Source organism: Eleutherodactylus coqui, chromosome 2 (assembly GCF_035609145.1).
Source record: "Eleutherodactylus coqui strain aEleCoq1 chromosome 2, aEleCoq1.hap1, whole genome shotgun sequence".
Taxonomy (NCBI): Eukaryota; Metazoa; Chordata; class Amphibia; order Anura; family Eleutherodactylidae; genus Eleutherodactylus; species Eleutherodactylus coqui.
The window spans coordinates 283,404,568-283,419,567 of NC_089838.1; the positions used below are offsets into that span (position 1 = coordinate 283,404,568).

Genomic DNA, 15,000 nt, shown 5'->3' on the forward strand with positions numbered 1-15,000 from the left:
AGTAATAAAAGACAGATGACGGCAAGAAAGTAATGCTCCAGGTGAGGCTCGAACTCACAACCTCGGCATTGCTCAACAGTTACTGCTATATAAGTACCGCGCGCTGACCGATTGTGCCACTGGAGCTCTTGCAGCACTGTTTATCCATGTCTTCTTTTGCCTGGAAAAAGTTGCTCAATTGAAAACCTAGTCCTATGTCAGTTTAAACCCCGTCCTTGAAAATGCAGTGGGCTATGCCATAAGTGAAGAGTAAAGCAAAGTGGTGTGTTTTTAATGAAAATGAGATGCTCTCCACCTTAACAATAGGTAATGTTGCTCAGGAACACTTCTCTTTGGACATAGCTATTGTCTTTGTAAAGACTACCATTGGGCGAGATTTTTCAAGACCTATTTAAGAGGCAAATGTTATCCAGAAAAGAAGCCAGTCTGGAAATAAAACACGACATGCTTTTGGATGGAAGGTGGGCACCCACCCCACATGGGACCCGAACCCACAATCTTCGCCTTATCCAGAAAAGAAGCCTGTCTGGATCTAAAACTCAGTATACTGATGAAAGGTGGGCAACCACCCCAGATGGGACTCGAACCCACAATCCCTGGCTTAGGAGGCCAGTGCCTTATCCATTAGGCCACTGGGGCTACATGCACAGAAGAAGCGTGGCTTTCTTTTCGATTGTTTTAAAGAAATCAACTGCGATTAAGCATTGAACTATCAGCTTGTAATGCAGTAATAAAAGACAGATGACGGCAAGAAAGTAATGCTCCAGGTGAGGCTCGAACTCACAACCTCGGCATTGCTCAACAGTTACTGCTATATAAGTACCGCGCGCTGACCGATTGCACCACTGGAGCTCTTGCAACACCATTTATCCATGTCTTCTTTTGCCTGGAAAAAGTTGCTCAATTGAAAACCTAGTCCTATGTCAGTTTAAACCCCGTCCTTGAAAATGCAGTGGGCTATGCCATAAGTGAAGAGTAAAGCAAAGTGGTGTGTTTTTAATGAAAATGAGATGCTCTCCACCTTAACAATAGGTAATGTTGCTCAGGAACACTTCTCTTTGGACATAGCTATTGTCTTTGTAAAGACTACCATTGGGCGAGATTTTTCAAGACCTATTTAGGAGGCAAATGTTATCCAGAAAAGAAGCCAGTCTGGAAATAAAACACGACATGCTTTTGGATGGAAGGTGGGCACCCACCCCACATGGGACTCGAACCCACAATCTTCGCCTTATCCAGAAAAGAAGCCTGTCTGGATCTAAAACTCAGTATACTGATGAAAGGTGGGCAACCACCCCAGATGGGACTCGAATCCCTGGCTTAGGAGGCCAGTGCCTTATCCATTAGGCCACTGGGGCTACATGCACAGAAGAAGCGTGGCTTTCTTTTCGATTGTTTTAAAGAAATCAACTGCGATTAGGCATTGAACTATCAGCTTGTAATGCAGTAATAAAAGACAGATGACGGCAAGAAAGTAATGCTCCAGGTGAGGCTCGAACTCACAACCTCGGCATTGCTCAACAGTTACTGCTATATAAGTACCGCGCGCTGACCGATTGTGCCACTGGAGCTCTTGCAGCACTGTTTATCCATGTCTTCTTTTGCCTGGAAAAAGTTGCTCAATTGAAAACCTAGTCCTATGTCAGTTTAAACCCCGTCCTTGAAAATGCAGTGGGCTATGCCATAAGTGAAGAGTAAAGCAAAGTGGTGTGTTTTTAATGAAAATGAGATGCTCTCCACCTTAACAATAGGTAATGTTGCTCAGGAACACTTCTCTTTGGACATAGCTATTGTCTTTGTAAAGACTACCATTGGGCGAGATTTTTCAAGACCTATTTAAGAGGCAAATGTTATCCAGAAAAGAAGCCAGTCTGGAAATAAAACACGACATGCTTTTGGATGGAAGGTGGGCACCCACCCCACATGGGACCCGAACCCACAATCTTCGCCTTATCCAGAAAAGAAGCCTGTCTGGATCTAAAACTCAGTATACTGATGAAAGGTGGGCAACCACCCCAGATGGGACTCGAACCCACAATCCCTGGCTTAGGAGGCCAGTGCCTTATCCATTAGGCCACTGGGGCTACATGCACAGAAGAAGCGTGGCTTTCTTTTCGATTGTTTTAAAGAAATCAACTGCGATTAAGCATTGAACTATCAGCTTGTAATGCAGTAATAAAAGACAGATGACGGCAAGAAAGTAATGCTCCAGGTGAGGCTCGAACTCACAACCTCGGCATTGCTCAACAGTTACTGCTATATAAGTACCGCGCGCTGACCGATTGCACCACTGGAGCTCTTGCAACACCATTTATCCATGTCTTCTTTTGCCTGGAAAAAGTTGCTCAATTGAAAACCTAGTCCTATGTCAGTTTAAACCCCGTCCTTGAAAATGCAGTGGGCTATGCCATAAGTGAAGAGTAAAGCAAAGTGGTGTGTTTTTAATGAAAATGAGATGCTCTCCACCTTAACAATAGGTAATGTTGCTCAGGAACACTTCTCTTTGGACATAGCTATTGTCTTTGTAAAGACTACCATTGGGCGAGATTTTTCAAGACCTATTTAGGATGCAAATGTTATCCAGAAAAGAAGCCAGTCTGGAAATAAAACACGACATGCTTTTGGATGGAAGGTGGGCACCCACCCCACATGGGACTCGAACCCACAATCTTCGCCTTATCCAGAAAAGAAGCCTGTCTGGATCTAAAACTCAGTATACTGATGAAAGGTGGGCAACCACCCCAGATGGGACTCGAACCCACAATCCCTGGCTTAGGAGGCCAGTGCCTTATCCATTAGGCCACTGGGGCTACATGCACAGAAGAAGCGTGGCTTTCTTTTCGATTGTTTTAAAGAAATCAACTGCGATTAAGCATTGAACTATCAGCTTGTAATGCAGTAATAAAAGACAGATGACGGCAAGAAAGTAATGCTCCAGGTGAGGCTCGAACTCACAACCTCGGCATTGCTCAACAGTTACTGCTATATAAGTACCGCGCGCTGACCGATTGCGCCACTGGAGCTCTTGCAGCACCATTTATCCATGTCTTCTTTTGCCTGGAAAAAGTTGCTCAATTGAAAACCTAGTCCTATGTCAGTTTAAACCCCGTCCTTGAAAATGCAGTGGGCTATGCCATAAGTGAAGAGTAAAGCAAAGTGGTGTGTTTTTAATGAAAATGAGATGCTCTCCACCTTAACAATAGGTAATGTTGCTCAGGAACACTTCTCTTTGGACATAGCTATTGTCTTTGTAAAGACTACCATTGGGCGAGATTTTTCAAGACCTATTTAGGATGCAAATGTTATCCAGAAAAGAAGCCAGTCTGGAAATAAAACACGACATGCTTTTGGATGGAAGGTGGGCACCCACCCCACATGGGACTCGAACCCACAATCTTCGCCTTATCCAGAAAAGAAGCCTGTCTGGATCTAAAACTCAGTATACTGATGAAAGGTGGGCAACCACCCCAGATGGGACTCGAACCCACAATCCCTGGCTTAGGAGGCCAGTGCCTTATCCATTAGGCCACTGGGGCCACATGCACAGAAGAAGCGTGGCTTTCTTTTCGATTGTTTTAAAGAAATCAACTGCGATTAAGCATTGAACTATCAGCTTGTAATGCAGTAATAAAAGACAGATGACGGCAAGAAAGTAATGCTCCAGGTGAGGCTCGAACTCACAACCTCGGCATTGCTCAACAGTTACTGCTATATAAGTACCGCGCGCTGACCGATTGCGCCACTGGAGCTCTTGCAGCACCATTTATCCATGTCTTCTTTTGCCTGGAAAAAGTTGCTCAATTGAAAACCTAGTCCTATGTCAGTTTAAACCCCGTCCTTGAAAATGCAGTGGGCTATGCCATAAGTGAAGAGTAAAGCAAAGTGGTGTGTTTTTAATGAAAATGAGATGCTCTCCACCTTAACAATAGGTAATGTTGCTCAGGAACACTTCTCTTTGGACATAGCTATTGTCTTTGTAAAGACTACCATTGGGCGAGATTTTTCAAGACCTATTTAGGAGGTAAATGTTATCCAGAAAAGAAGCCAGTCTGGAAATAAAACACGACATGCTTTTGGATGGAAGGTGGGCACCCACCCCACATGGGACTCGAACCCACAATCTTCGCCTTATCCAGAAAAGAAGCCTGTCTGGATCTAAAACTCAGTATACTGATGAAAGGTGGGCACCCACCCCACATGGGACTCGAATCCCTGGCTTAGGAGGCCAGTGCCTTATCCATTAGTCCACTGGGGCTACATGCACAGAAGAAGCGTGGCTTTCTTTTCGATTGTTTTAAAGAAATCAACTGCGATTAGGCATTGAACTATCAGCTTGTAATGCAGTAATAAAAGACAGATGACGGCAAGAAAGTAATGCTCCTGGTGAGGCTCGAACACACAACCTCGGCATTGCTCAACAGTTACTGCTATATAAGTACCGCGCGCTGACCGATTGCGCCACTGGAGCTCTTGCAGCACCATTTATCCATGTCTTCTTTTGCCTGGAAAAAGTTGCTCAATTGAAAACCTAGTCCTATGTCAGTTTAAACCCCGTCCTTGAAAATGCAGTGGGCTATGCCATAAGTGAAGAGTAAAGTAAAGTGGTGTGTTTTTAATGAAAATGAGATGCTCTCCACCTTAGCAATAGGTAATGTTGCTCAGGAACACTTCTCTTTGGACATAGCTATTGTCTTTGTAAAGACTACCATTGGGCGAGATTTTTCAAGACCTATTTAAGAGGCAAATGTTATCCAGAAAAGAAGCCAGTCTGGAAATAAAACACGACATGCTTTTGGATGAAAGGTGGGCACCCACCCCACATGGGACCCGAACCCACAATCTTCGCCTTATCCAGAAAAGAAGCCTGTCTGGATCTAAAACTCAGTATACTGATGAAAGGTGGGCAACCACCCCAGATGGGACTCGAATCCCTGGCTTAGGAGGCCAGTGCCTTATCCATTAGGCCACTGGGGCTACATGCACAGAAGAAGCGTGGCTTTCTTTTCGATTGTTTTAAAGAAATCAACTGCGATTAGGCATTGAACTATCAGCTTGTAATGCAGTAATAAAAGACAGATGACGGCAAGAAAGTAATGCTCCAGGTGAGGCTCGAACTCACAACCTCGGCATTGCTCAACAGTTACTGCTATATAAGTACCGCGCGCTGACCGATTGTGCCACTGGAGCTCTTGCAGCACTGTTTATCCATGTCTTCTTTTGCCTGGAAAAAGTTGCTCAATTGAAAACCTAGTCCTATGTCAGTTTAAACCCCGTCCTTGAAAATGCAGTGGGCTATGCCATAAGTGAAGAGTAAAGCAAAGTGGTGTGTTTTTAATGAAAATGAGATGCTCTCCACCTTAACAATAGGTAATGTTGCTCAGGAACACTTCTCTTTGGACATAGCTATTGTCTTTGTAAAGACTACCATTGGGCGAGATTTTTCAAGACCTATTTAAGAGGCAAATGTTATCCAGAAAAGAAGCCAGTCTGGAAATAAAACACGACATGCTTTTGGATGGAAGGTGGGCACCCACCCCACATGGGACCCGAAACCACAATCTTCGCCTTATCCAGAAAAGAAGCCTGTCTGGATCTAAAACTCAGTATACTGATGAAAGGTGGGCAACCACCCCAGATGGGACTCGAACCCACAATCCCTGGCTTAGGAGGCCAGTGCCTTATCCATTAGTCCACTGGGGCTACATGCACAGAAGAAGCGTGGCTTTCTTTTCGATTGTTTTAAAGAAATCAACTGCGATTAGGCATTGAACTATCAGCTTGTAATGCAGTAATAAAAGACAGATGACGGCAAGAAAGTAATGCTCCTGGTGAGGCTCGAACACACAACCTCGGCATTGCTCAACAGTTACTGCTATATAAGTACCGCGCGCTGACCGATTGCGCCACTGGAGCTCTTGCAGCACCATTTATCCATGTCTTCTTTTGCCTGGAAAAAGTTGCTCAATTGAAAACCTAGTCCTATGTCAGTTTAAACCCCGTCCTTGAAAATGCAGTGGGCTATGCCATAAGTGAAGAGTAAAGTAAAGTGGTGTGTTTTTAATGAAAATGAGATGCTCTCCACCTTAGCAATAGGTAATGTTGCTCAGGAACACTTCTCTTTGGACATAGCTATTGTCTTTGTAAAGACTACCATTGGGCGAGATTTTTCAAGACCTATTTAAGAGGCAAATGTTATCCAGAAAAGAAGCCAGTCTGGAAATAAAACACGACATGCTTTTGGATGAAAGGTGGGCACCCACCCCACATGGGACCCGAACCCACAATCTTCGCCTTATCCAGAAAAGAAGCCTGTCTGGATCTAAAACTCAGTATACTGATGAAAGGTGGGCAACCACCCCAGATGGGACTCGAATCCCTGGCTTAGGAGGCCAGTGCCTTATCCATTAGGCCACTGGGGCTACATGCACAGAAGAAGCGTGGCTTTCTTTTCGATTGTTTTAAAGAAATCAACTGCGATTAGGCATTGAACTATCAGCTTGTAATGCAGTAATAAAAGACAGATGACGGCAAGAAAGTAATGCTCCAGGTGAGGCTCGAACTCACAACCTCGGCATTGCTCAACAGTTACTGCTATATAAGTACCGCGCGCTGACCGATTGTGCCACTGGAGCTCTTGCAGCACTGTTTATCCATGTCTTCTTTTGCCTGGAAAAAGTTGCTCAATTGAAAACCTAGTCCTATGTCAGTTTAAACCCCGTCCTTGAAAATGCAGTGGGCTATGCCATAAGTGAAGAGTAAAGCAAAGTGGTGTGTTTTTAATGAAAATGAGATGCTCTCCACCTTAACAATAGGTAATGTTGCTCAGGAACACTTCTCTTTGGACATAGCTATTGTCTTTGTAAAGACTACCATTGGGCGAGATTTTTCAAGACCTATTTAAGAGGCAAATGTTATCCAGAAAAGAAGCCAGTCTGGAAATAAAACACGACATGCTTTTGGATGGAAGGTGGGCACCCACCCCACATGGGACCCGAACCCACAATCTTCGCCTTATCCAGAAAAGAAGCCTGTCTGGATCTAAAACTCAGTATACTGATGAAAGGTGGGCAACCACCCCAGATGGGACTCGAACCCACAATCCCTGGCTTAGGAGGCCAGTGCCTTATCCATTAGGCCACTGGGGCTACATGCACAGAAGAAGCGTGGCTTTCTTTTCGATTGTTTTAAAGAAATCAACTGCGATTAAGCATTGAACTATCAGCTTGTAATGCAGTAATAAAAGACAGATGACGGCAAGAAAGTAATGCTCCAGGTGAGGCTCGAACTCACAACCTCGGCATTGCTCAACAGTTACTGCTATATAAGTACCGCGCGCTGACCGATTGCACCACTGGAGCTCTTGCAACACCATTTATCCATGTCTTCTTTTGCCTGGAAAAAGTTGCTCAATTGAAAACCTAGTCCTATGTCAGTTTAAACCCCGTCCTTGAAAATGCAGTGGGCTATGCCATAAGTGAAGAGTAAAGCAAAGTGGTGTGTTTTTAATGAAAATGAGATGCTCTCCACCTTAACAATAGGTAATGTTGCTCAGGAACACTTCTCTTTGGACATAGCTATTGTCTTTGTAAAGACTACCATTGGGCGAGATTTTTCAAGACCTATTTAGGAGGCAAATGTTATCCAGAAAAGAAGCCAGTCTGGAAATAAAACACGACATGCTTTTGGATGGAAGGTGGGCACCCACCCCACATGGGACTCGAACCCACAATCTTCGCCTTATCCAGAAAAGAAGCCTGTCTGGATCTAAAACTCAGTATACTGATGAAAGGTGGGCAACCACCCCAGATGGGACTCGAATCCCTGGCTTAGGAGGCCAGTGCCTTATCCATTAGGCCACTGGGGCTACATGCACAGAAGAAGCGTGGCTTTCTTTTCGATTGTTTTAAAGAAATCAACTGCGATTAGGCATTGAACTATCAGCTTGTAATGCAGTAATAAAAGACAGATGACGGCAAGAAAGTAATGCTCCAGGTGAGGCTCGAACTCACAACCTCGGCATTGCTCAACAGTTACTGCTATATAAGTACCGCGCGCTGACCGATTGTGCCACTGGAGCTCTTGCAGCACTGTTTATCCATGTCTTCTTTTGCCTGGAAAAAGTTGCTCAATTGAAAACCTAGTCCTATGTCAGTTTAAACCCCGTCCTTGAAAATGCAGTGGGCTATGCCATAAGTGAAGAGTAAAGCAAAGTGGTGTGTTTTTAATGAAAATGAGATGCTCTCCACCTTAACAATAGGTAATGTTGCTCAGGAACACTTCTCTTTGGACATAGCTATTGTCTTTGTAAAGACTACCATTGGGCGAGATTTTTCAAGACCTATTTAAGAGGCAAATGTTATCCAGAAAAGAAGCCAGTCTGGAAATAAAACACGACATGCTTTTGGATGGAAGGTGGGCACCCACCCCACATGGGACCCGAACCCACAATCTTCGCCTTATCCAGAAAAGAAGCCTGTCTGGATCTAAAACTCAGTATACTGATGAAAGGTGGGCAACCACCCCAGATGGGACTCGAACCCACAATCCCTGGCTTAGGAGGCCAGTGCCTTATCCATTAGGCCACTGGGGCTACATGCACAGAAGAAGCGTGGCTTTCTTTTCGATTGTTTTAAAGAAATCAACTGCGATTAAGCATTGAACTATCAGCTTGTAATGCAGTAATAAAAGACAGATGACGGCAAGAAAGTAATGCTCCAGGTGAGGCTAGAACTCACAACCTCGGCATTGCTCAACAGTTACTGCTATATAAGTACCGCGCGCTGACCGATTGCACCACTGGAGCTCTTGCAACACCATTTATCCATGTCTTCTTTTGCCTGGAAAAAGTTGCTCAATTGAAAACCTAGTCCTATGTCAGTTTAAACCCCGTCCTTGAAAATGCAGTGGGCTATGCCATAAGTGAAGAGTAAAGCAAAGTGGTGTGTTTTTAATGAAAATGAGATGCTCTCCACCTTAACAATAGGTAATGTTGCTCAGGAACACTTCTCTTTGGACATAGCTATTGTCTTTGTAAAGACTACCATTGGGCGAGATTTTTCAAGACCTATTTAGGAGGCAAATGTTATCCAGAAAAGAAGCCAGTCTGGAAATAAAACACGACATGCTTTTGGATGGAAGGTGGGCACCCACCCCACATGGGACTCGAACCCACAATCTTCGCCTTATCCAGAAAAGAAGCCTGTCTGGATCTAAAACTCAGTATACTGATGAAAGGTGGGCAACCACCCCAGATAGGACTCGAACCCACAATCCCTGGCTTAGGAGGCCAGTGCCTTATCCATTAGGCCACTGGGGCTACATGCACAGAAGAAGCGTGGCTTTCTTTTCGATTGTTTTAAAGAAATCAACTGCGATTAAGCATTGAACTATCAGCTTGTAATGCAGTAATAAAAGACAGATGACGGCAAGAAAGTAATGCTCCAGGTGAGGCTCGAACTCACAACCTCGGCATTGCTCAACAGTTACTGCTATATAAGTACCGCGCGCTGGCCGATTGCGCCACTGGAGCTCTTGCAGCACCATTTATCCATGTCTTCTTTTGCCTGGAAAAAGTTGCTCAATTGAAAACCTAGTCCTATGTCAGTTTAAACCCCGTCCTTGAAAATGCAGTGGGCTATGCCATAAGTGAAGAGTAAAGCAAAGTGGTGTGTTTTTAATGAAAATGAGATGCTCTCCACCTTAACAATAGGTAATGTTGCTCAGGAACACTTCTCTTTGGACATAGCTATTGTCTTTGTAAAGACTACCATTGGGCGAGATTTTTCAAGACTTATTTAGGAGGTAAATGTTATCCAGAAAAGAAGCCAGTCTGGAAATAAAACACGACATGCTTTTGGATGGAAGGTGGGCACCCACCCCACATGGGACTCGAACCCACAATCTTCGCCTTATCCAGAAAAGAAGCCTGTCTGGATCTAAAACTCAGTATACTGATGAAAGGTGGGCAACCACCCCAGATGGGACTCGAATCCCTGGCTTAGGAGGCCAGTGCCTTATCCATTAGGCCACTGGGGCTACATGCACAGAAGAAGCGTGGCTTTCTTTTCGATTGTTTTAAAGAAATCAACTGCGATTAGGCATTGAACTATCAGCTTGTAATGCAGTAATAAAAGACAGATGAGGCAAGAAAGTAATGCTCCAGGTGAGGCTCGAACTCACAACCTCGGCATTGCTCAACAGTTACTGCTATATAAGTACCGCGCGCTGACCGATTGCGCCACAGGAGCTCTTGTAGCACCATTTATCCATGTCTTCTTTTGCCTGGAAAAAGTTGCTCAATTGAAAACCTAGTCCTATGTCAGTTTAAACCCCGTCCTTGAAAATGCAGTGGGCTATGCCATAAGTGAAGAGTAAAGCAAAGTGGTGTGTTTTTAATGAAAATGAGATGCTCTCCACCTTAACAATAGGTAATGTTGCTCAGGAACACTTCTCTTTGGACATAGCTATTGTCTTTGTAAAGACTACCATTGGGCGAGATTTTTCAAGACCTATTTAAGAGGCAAATCTTATCCAGAAAAGAAGCTAGTCTGGAAATAAAACATGACATGCTTTTGGATGAAAGGTAGGCACCCACCCCACATGGGACCCGAACCCACAATCTTCGCCTTATCCAGAAAAGAAGCCTGTCTGGATCTAAAACTCAGTATACTGATGAAAGGTGGGCACCCACCCCACATGGGACCCGTACCCACAATCTTCGCCTTATCCAGAAAAGAAGCCTGTCTGGATCTAAAACTCAGTATACTGATGAAAGGTGGGCAACCACCCCAGATGGGACTCGAATCCCTGGCTTAGGAGGCCAGTGCCTTATCCATTAGGCCACTGGGGCTACATGCACAGAAGAAGCGTGGCTTTCTTTTCGATTGTTTTAAAGAAATCAACTGCGATTAAGCATTGAACTATCAGCTTGTAATGCAGTAATAAAAGACAGATGACGGCAAGAAAGTAATGCTCCAGGTGAGGCTCGAACTCACAACCTCGGCATTGCTCAACAGTTACTGCTATATAAGTACCACACGCTGACTGATTGCGCCACTGGAGCTCTTACAGCACCATTTATCCATGTCTTCTTTTGCCTGGAAAAAGTTGCTCAATTGAAAACCTAGTCCTATGTCAGTTTAAACCCCGTCCTTGAAAATGCAGTGGGCTATGCCATAAGTGAAGAGTAAAGCAAAGTGGTGTGTTTTTAATGAAAATGAGATGCTCTCCACCTTAACAATAGGTAATGTTGCTCAGGAACACTTCTCTTTGGACATAGCTATTGTCTTTGTAAAGACTACCATTGGGCGAGATTTTTCAAGACCTATTTAGGAGGCAAATGTAATCCAGAAAAGAAGCCAGTCTGGAAATAAAACACGACATGCTTTTGGATGAAAGGTGGGCACCCACCCCACATGGGACCCGAACCCACAATCTTCGCCTTATCCAGAAAAGAAGCCTGTCTGGATCTAAAACTCAGTATACTGATGAAAGGTGGGCACCCACCCCACATGGGACTCGAATCCCTGGCTTAGGAGGCCAGTGCCTTATCCATTAGGCCACTGGGGCTACATGCACAGAAGAAGCGTGGCTTTCTTTTCGATTGTTTTAAAGAAATCAACTGCGATTAGGCATTGAACTATCAGCTTGTAATGCAGTAATAAAAGACAGATGACGGCAAGAAAGTAATGCTCCTGGTGAGGCTCGAACTCACAACCTCGGCATTGCTCAACAGTTACTGCTATATAAGTACCGCGCGCTGACCGATTGCGCCACTGGAGCTCTTGCAGCACCATTTATCCATGTCTTCTTTTGCCTGGAAAAAGTTGCTCAATTGAAAACCTAGTCCTATGTCAGTTTAAACCCCGTCCTTGAAAATGCAGTGGGCTATGCCATAAGTGAAGAGTAAAGCAAAGTGGTGTGTTTTTAATGAAAATGAGATGCTCTCCACCTTAGCAATAGGTAATGTTGCTCAGGAACACTTCTCTTTGGACATAGCTATTGTCTTTGTAAAGACTACCATTGGGCGAGATTTTTCAAGACCTATTTAAGAGGCAAATGTTATCCAGAAAAGAAGCCAGTCTGGAAATAAAACACGACATGCTTTTGGATGAAAGGTGGGCACCCACCCCACATGGGACCCGAACCCACAATCTTCGCCTTATCCAGAAAAGAAGCCTGTCTGGATCTAAAACTCAGTATACTGATGAAAGGTGGGCAACCACCCCAGATGGGACTCGAATCCCTGGCTTAGGAGGCCAGTGCCTTATCCATTAGGCCACTGGGGCTACATGGACAGAAGAAGCGTGGCTTTCTTTTCGATTGTTTTAAAGAAATCAACTGCGATTAGGCATTGAACTATCAGCTTGTAATGCAGTAATAAAAGACAGATGACGGCAAGAAAGTAATGCTCCAGGTGAGGCTCGAACTCACAACCTCGGCATTGCTCAACAGTTACTGCTATATAAGTACCGCGCGCTGACCGATTGTGCCACTGGAGCTCTTGCAGCACTGTTTATCCATGTCTTCTTTTGCCTGGAAAAAGTTGCTCAATTGAAAACCTAGTCCTATGTCAGTTTAAACCCCGTCCTTGAAAATGCAGTGGGCTATGCCATAAGTGAAGAGTAAAGCAAAGTGGTGTGTTTTTAATGAAAATGAGATGCTCTCCACCTTAACAATAGGTAATGTTGCTCAGGAACACTTCTCTTTGGACATAGCTATTGTCTTTGTAAAGACTACCATTGGGCGAGATTTTTCAAGACCTATTTAAGAGGCAAATGTTATCCAGAAAAGAAGCCAGTCTGGAAATAAAACACGACATGCTTTTGGATGGAAGGTGGGCACCCACCCCACATGGGACCCGACCCCACAATCTTCGCCTTATCCAGAAAAGAAGCCTGTCTGGATCTAAAACTCAGTATACTGATGAAAGGTGGGCAACCACCCCAGATGGGACTCGAATCCCTGGCTTAGGAGGCCAGTGCCTTATCCATTAGGCCACTGGGGCTACATGCACAGAAGAAGCGTGGCTTTCTTTTCGATTGTTTTAAAGAAATCAACTGCGATTAAGCATTGAACTATCAGCTTGTAATGCAGTAATAAAAGACAGATGACGGCAAGAAAGTAATGCTCCAGGTGAGGCTCGAACTCACAACCTCGGCATTGCTCAACAGTTACTGCTATATAAGTACCGCGCGCTGACCGATTGCGCCACTGGAGCTCTTGCAGCACCATTTATCCATGTCTTCTTTTGCCTAGAAAAAGTTGCTCAATTGAAAACCTAGTCCTATGTCAGTTTAAACCCCGTCCTTGAAAATGCAGTGGGCTATGCCATAAGTGAAGAGTAAAGCAAAGTGGTGTGTTTTTAATGAAAATGAGATGCTCTCCACCTTAACAATAGGTAATGTTGCTCAGGAACACTTCTCTTTGGACATAGCTATTGTCTTTGTAAAGACTACCATTGGGCGAGATTTTTCAAGACCTATTTAGGAGGCAAATGTTATCCAGAAAAGAAGCCAGTCTGGAAATAAAACACGACATGCTTTTGGATGGAAGGTGGGCACCCACCCCACATGGGACTCGAACCCACAATCTTCGCCTTATCCAGAAAAGAAGCCTGTCTGGATCTAAAACTCAGTATACTGATGAAAGGTGGGCAACCACCCCAGATGGGACTCGAATCCCTGGCTTAGGAGGCCAGTGCCTTATCCATTAGGCCACTGGGGCTACATGCACAGAAGAAGCGTGGCTTTCTTTTCGATTGTTTTAAAGAAATCAACTGCGATTAGGCATTGAACTATCAGCTTGTAATGCAGTAATAAAAGACAGATGAGGCAAGAAAGTAATGCACCAGGTGAGGCTCGAACTCACAACCTCGGCATTGCTCAACAGTTACTGCTATATAAGTACCGCGCGCTGACCGATTGCGCCACAGGAGCTCTTGTAGCACCATTTATCCATGTCTTCTTTTGCCTGGAAAAAGTTGCTCAATTGAAAACCTAGTCCTATGTCAGTTTAAACCCCGTCCTTGAAAATGCAGTGGGCTATGCCATAAGTGAAGAGTAAAGCAAAGTGGTGTGTTTTTAATGAAAATGAGATGCTCTCCACCTTAACAATAGGTAATGTTGCTCAGGAACACTTCTCTTTGGACATAGCTATTGTCTTTGTAAAGACTACCATTGGGCGAGATTTTTCAAGACCTATTTAAGAGGCAAATCTTATCCAGAAAAGAAGCTAGTCTGGAAATAAAACATGACATGCTTTTGGATGAAAGGTAGGCACCCACCCCACATGGGACTCGAACCCACAATCTTCGCCTTATCCAGAAAAGAAGCCTGTCTGGATCTAAAACTCAGTATACTGATGAAAGGTGGGCACCCACCCCACATGGGACCCGTACCCACAATCTTCGCCTTATCCAGAAAAGAAGCCTGTCTGGATCTAAAACTCAGTATACTGATGAAAGGTGGGCAACCACCCCAGATGGGACTCGAATCCCTGGCTTAGGAGGCCAGTGCCTTATCCATTAGGCCACTGGGGCTACATGCACAGAAGAAGCGTGGCTTTCTTTTCGATTGTTTTAAAGAAATCAACTGCGATTAAGCATTGAACTATCAGCTTGTAATGCAGTAATAAAAGACAGATGACGGCAAGAAAGTAATGCTCCAGGTGAGGCTCGAACTCACAACCTCGGCATTGCTCAACAGTTACTGCTATATAAGTACCGCGCGCTGACCGATTGCGCCACTGGAGCTCTTGCAGCACCATTTATCCATGTCTTCTTTTGCCTGGAAAAAGTTGCTCAATTGAAAACCTAGTCCTATGTCAGTTTAAACCCCGTCCTTGAAAATGCAGTGGGCTATGCCATAAGTGAAGAGTAAAGCAAAGTGGTGTGTTTTTAATGAAAATGAGATGCTCTCCACCTTAACAATAGGTAATGTTGCTCAGGAACACTTCTCTTTGGACATAGCTATTGTCTTTGTAAAGACTACCATTGGGCGA

At 44.4% G+C, this 15,000-nt stretch overlaps 24 non-coding genes across 24 annotated transcripts; all 24 read right to left on the reverse strand.

Moving 5' to 3' along the window:
• Positions 1 to 33: 33 nt before the first annotated feature.
• Positions 34 to 126, reverse strand: TRNAI-UAU (transfer RNA isoleucine (anticodon UAU)). The gene is given in 2 exon segments: positions 34 to 69; positions 89 to 126. It is a non-coding gene; the product is annotated as a tRNA-Ile (tRNA).
• Positions 127 to 566: 440 nt separating this feature from the next.
• On the reverse strand, positions 567 to 639 carry TRNAR-CCU (transfer RNA arginine (anticodon CCU)). The gene has a single exon. It is a non-coding gene; the product is annotated as a tRNA-Arg (tRNA).
• Positions 640 to 759: 120 nt separating this feature from the next.
• Positions 760 to 852, reverse strand: TRNAI-UAU (transfer RNA isoleucine (anticodon UAU)). The gene is given in 2 exon segments: positions 760 to 795; positions 815 to 852. It is a non-coding gene; the product is annotated as a tRNA-Ile (tRNA).
• A 626-nt stretch (positions 853 to 1,478) lies between these two features.
• Positions 1,479 to 1,571, reverse strand: TRNAI-UAU (transfer RNA isoleucine (anticodon UAU)). The gene is given in 2 exon segments: positions 1,479 to 1,514; positions 1,534 to 1,571. It is a non-coding gene; the product is annotated as a tRNA-Ile (tRNA).
• A 440-nt stretch (positions 1,572 to 2,011) lies between these two features.
• TRNAR-CCU (transfer RNA arginine (anticodon CCU)) lies at positions 2,012 to 2,084 on the reverse strand. Its single transcript has one exon. It is a non-coding gene; the product is annotated as a tRNA-Arg (tRNA).
• A 120-nt stretch (positions 2,085 to 2,204) lies between these two features.
• On the reverse strand, positions 2,205 to 2,297 carry TRNAI-UAU (transfer RNA isoleucine (anticodon UAU)). Its single transcript is given in 2 exon segments — positions 2,205 to 2,240; positions 2,260 to 2,297. It is a non-coding gene; the product is annotated as a tRNA-Ile (tRNA).
• Positions 2,298 to 2,737: 440 nt separating this feature from the next.
• Positions 2,738 to 2,810, reverse strand: TRNAR-CCU (transfer RNA arginine (anticodon CCU)). Its single transcript has one exon. It is a non-coding gene; the product is annotated as a tRNA-Arg (tRNA).
• A 120-nt stretch (positions 2,811 to 2,930) lies between these two features.
• On the reverse strand, positions 2,931 to 3,023 carry TRNAI-UAU (transfer RNA isoleucine (anticodon UAU)). Its single transcript is given in 2 exon segments — positions 2,931 to 2,966; positions 2,986 to 3,023. It is a non-coding gene; the product is annotated as a tRNA-Ile (tRNA).
• A 440-nt stretch (positions 3,024 to 3,463) lies between these two features.
• On the reverse strand, positions 3,464 to 3,536 carry TRNAR-CCU (transfer RNA arginine (anticodon CCU)). Its single transcript has one exon. It is a non-coding gene; the product is annotated as a tRNA-Arg (tRNA).
• A 120-nt stretch (positions 3,537 to 3,656) lies between these two features.
• Positions 3,657 to 3,749, reverse strand: TRNAI-UAU (transfer RNA isoleucine (anticodon UAU)). The gene is given in 2 exon segments: positions 3,657 to 3,692; positions 3,712 to 3,749. It is a non-coding gene; the product is annotated as a tRNA-Ile (tRNA).
• A 1,345-nt stretch (positions 3,750 to 5,094) lies between these two features.
• TRNAI-UAU (transfer RNA isoleucine (anticodon UAU)) lies at positions 5,095 to 5,187 on the reverse strand. Its single transcript is given in 2 exon segments — positions 5,095 to 5,130; positions 5,150 to 5,187. It is a non-coding gene; the product is annotated as a tRNA-Ile (tRNA).
• A 440-nt stretch (positions 5,188 to 5,627) lies between these two features.
• Positions 5,628 to 5,700, reverse strand: TRNAR-CCU (transfer RNA arginine (anticodon CCU)). The gene has a single exon. It is a non-coding gene; the product is annotated as a tRNA-Arg (tRNA).
• Positions 5,701 to 6,539: 839 nt separating this feature from the next.
• TRNAI-UAU (transfer RNA isoleucine (anticodon UAU)) lies at positions 6,540 to 6,632 on the reverse strand. The gene is given in 2 exon segments: positions 6,540 to 6,575; positions 6,595 to 6,632. It is a non-coding gene; the product is annotated as a tRNA-Ile (tRNA).
• Positions 6,633 to 7,072: 440 nt separating this feature from the next.
• On the reverse strand, positions 7,073 to 7,145 carry TRNAR-CCU (transfer RNA arginine (anticodon CCU)). The gene has a single exon. It is a non-coding gene; the product is annotated as a tRNA-Arg (tRNA).
• Positions 7,146 to 7,265: 120 nt separating this feature from the next.
• Positions 7,266 to 7,358, reverse strand: TRNAI-UAU (transfer RNA isoleucine (anticodon UAU)). The gene is given in 2 exon segments: positions 7,266 to 7,301; positions 7,321 to 7,358. It is a non-coding gene; the product is annotated as a tRNA-Ile (tRNA).
• Positions 7,359 to 7,984: 626 nt separating this feature from the next.
• Positions 7,985 to 8,077, reverse strand: TRNAI-UAU (transfer RNA isoleucine (anticodon UAU)). The gene is given in 2 exon segments: positions 7,985 to 8,020; positions 8,040 to 8,077. It is a non-coding gene; the product is annotated as a tRNA-Ile (tRNA).
• Positions 8,078 to 8,517: 440 nt separating this feature from the next.
• On the reverse strand, positions 8,518 to 8,590 carry TRNAR-CCU (transfer RNA arginine (anticodon CCU)). The gene has a single exon. It is a non-coding gene; the product is annotated as a tRNA-Arg (tRNA).
• A 653-nt stretch (positions 8,591 to 9,243) lies between these two features.
• On the reverse strand, positions 9,244 to 9,316 carry TRNAR-CCU (transfer RNA arginine (anticodon CCU)). Its single transcript has one exon. It is a non-coding gene; the product is annotated as a tRNA-Arg (tRNA).
• A 120-nt stretch (positions 9,317 to 9,436) lies between these two features.
• Positions 9,437 to 9,529, reverse strand: TRNAI-UAU (transfer RNA isoleucine (anticodon UAU)). The gene is given in 2 exon segments: positions 9,437 to 9,472; positions 9,492 to 9,529. It is a non-coding gene; the product is annotated as a tRNA-Ile (tRNA).
• Positions 9,530 to 10,154: 625 nt separating this feature from the next.
• Positions 10,155 to 10,247, reverse strand: TRNAI-UAU (transfer RNA isoleucine (anticodon UAU)). The gene is given in 2 exon segments: positions 10,155 to 10,190; positions 10,210 to 10,247. It is a non-coding gene; the product is annotated as a tRNA-Ile (tRNA).
• A 2,160-nt stretch (positions 10,248 to 12,407) lies between these two features.
• TRNAI-UAU (transfer RNA isoleucine (anticodon UAU)) lies at positions 12,408 to 12,500 on the reverse strand. Its single transcript is given in 2 exon segments — positions 12,408 to 12,443; positions 12,463 to 12,500. It is a non-coding gene; the product is annotated as a tRNA-Ile (tRNA).
• A 626-nt stretch (positions 12,501 to 13,126) lies between these two features.
• Positions 13,127 to 13,219, reverse strand: TRNAI-UAU (transfer RNA isoleucine (anticodon UAU)). The gene is given in 2 exon segments: positions 13,127 to 13,162; positions 13,182 to 13,219. It is a non-coding gene; the product is annotated as a tRNA-Ile (tRNA).
• Positions 13,220 to 13,844: 625 nt separating this feature from the next.
• TRNAI-UAU (transfer RNA isoleucine (anticodon UAU)) lies at positions 13,845 to 13,937 on the reverse strand. Its single transcript is given in 2 exon segments — positions 13,845 to 13,880; positions 13,900 to 13,937. It is a non-coding gene; the product is annotated as a tRNA-Ile (tRNA).
• A 722-nt stretch (positions 13,938 to 14,659) lies between these two features.
• Positions 14,660 to 14,752, reverse strand: TRNAI-UAU (transfer RNA isoleucine (anticodon UAU)). Its single transcript is given in 2 exon segments — positions 14,660 to 14,695; positions 14,715 to 14,752. It is a non-coding gene; the product is annotated as a tRNA-Ile (tRNA).
• Positions 14,753 to 15,000: the final 248 nt, after the last annotated feature.